This window comes from Seriola lalandi, unplaced genomic scaffold (assembly GCF_002814215.2).
Source record: "Seriola lalandi dorsalis isolate HSWRI2012SDOR001 ecotype SW California unplaced genomic scaffold, Sedor1 jcf7180002054164, whole genome shotgun sequence".
NCBI lineage: Eukaryota > Metazoa > Chordata > Actinopteri > Carangiformes > Carangidae > Seriola > Seriola lalandi.
This window is the reverse complement of record NW_019524717.1, coordinates 48,383-49,815: the sequence shown is the minus strand read 5'-3', so window position 1 is coordinate 49,815 and position 1,433 is coordinate 48,383. Positions and strand designations below refer to the sequence as shown.

Sequence of the window (1,433 nt, the reverse complement as noted above, 5' to 3'; positions counted from 1 at the left end):
GTTTCCATGACATCAGTGATCCGCCGTACAATTCAACACATCTTAGTTTCATTCGACGTTTGTGTGTGTGTGTGTGTATGTGTGTGTGTGTGTGTGTGTGTGTGTGTGTGTGTGTGTGTGTGTGTGTGTGTGTGTGTGTGTTCGTACCCGAGGTAAGCGTTCATACTGTGCAGTGTTTTAGGTAACTGTTGTCTGCTGCCGTCGGACGCCACCTTCACTTCAGAGAGGCTGTTTCTCTGAGAGCAGAGGGTTCAATCAATCAATCAATCAATATCTCTGCAATTAAAAAAATAAATAAAAGGAGGGGAGGGGTGTCTTACGTGGGGCATGAGGTCATCGCCGGTCACCACCGCCACCTTCAGGTCAACGCCGGCCTTCTTGATGACTTCCTGTATGGCCTCGGCGCAGGCCAGAGGGTTCACGCCTCCCGCGTTACTGACGACACGAATACCTGCGAGGACGAGAGAGGGCGACGTTTACGTTTACACCTGTCACTGTGAGACTGTGGTTACCATGGAAACAGTCCAAATCACATCAGATTGGTTGCAATTAAACATTCAATGTCACATTTAAAGGCTTGAATTTCAAAATAAAGGCCTTAATAACAATAATGATCTGATGATTGCTGTCACTTTGTCCGAAATATTTACAGAAAACTATTTAAAAATAAAACAAGACATTACTAATAATGAACAATAATAATGGATTGATAAAAACATGGCTGCTGCTTTGGTGCACAAAGATTCTTACGACCAGCAGAGAGCAGGATTCATGTTTTTAGATTCACTCACCTTTCCTGTGGATGTCGTTAATGAACGGAGCCAGAGCGACCTGGACAAAGTCTGGAGCGTAACCCTGATTCTACGAGAGGACGGGGACAATAACAATTTATTTTTTATATTTCAAAAGGAAAAAGGAAGATCATGAATCACTTAGAGTACGAACACATCCCAGGAAGTGCTCATGACGGGACACACCCTTCATGATGCAGTAGATTTTTACTTTTTTACTTAACTAAAGAAACCTTTTAACATCCTTTAGTAACTCCCTCAGCTGAGGAGAAATTAAACCTTAAGTGTCTTTACTTAAGTAGAAAACTTAAAGTGTTTTGTGCAACCGACCCCAGACATTTAAAGATCTTTCAGGCCTTGAAATCCAAACCAAACTTCAAGAGGAAAGACTTTCAGTTGCACAGAGAAGATACCTGCACTCGCAAGGTCTACAACTGTACGCGCGCGCACACACACGCGCACACACAGATGTGACTCACAGGCATCTTGGCTTTGGCGGCGGTGAGCAGAGACATGGTGATCTCACTGAGGTAGTCAAACACCAGGAAGTCCAGCTTCCCACTGTAGATCAGCTGAGGCACTGAGGACACACACACACACACACACACACACACACACACACACACACACACACACAGTGTT

At 44.3% G+C, this 1,433-nt stretch overlaps 1 long non-coding RNA gene across 1 annotated transcript; it reads right to left on the bottom strand.

Annotated features, from left to right (window-relative positions):
- Positions 1–111: 111 nt before the first annotated feature.
- On the bottom strand, positions 112–1,396 carry LOC147819266 (uncharacterized). The gene is made up of 4 exons (XR_015437090.1): positions 1,271–1,396; positions 792–861; positions 321–451; positions 112–236 (listed from the first exon to the last, which is right to left on the bottom strand). It is a non-coding gene; the product is annotated as an uncharacterized LOC147819266 (long non-coding RNA).
- Between the last annotated feature and the right edge of the window lie 37 nt (positions 1,397–1,433).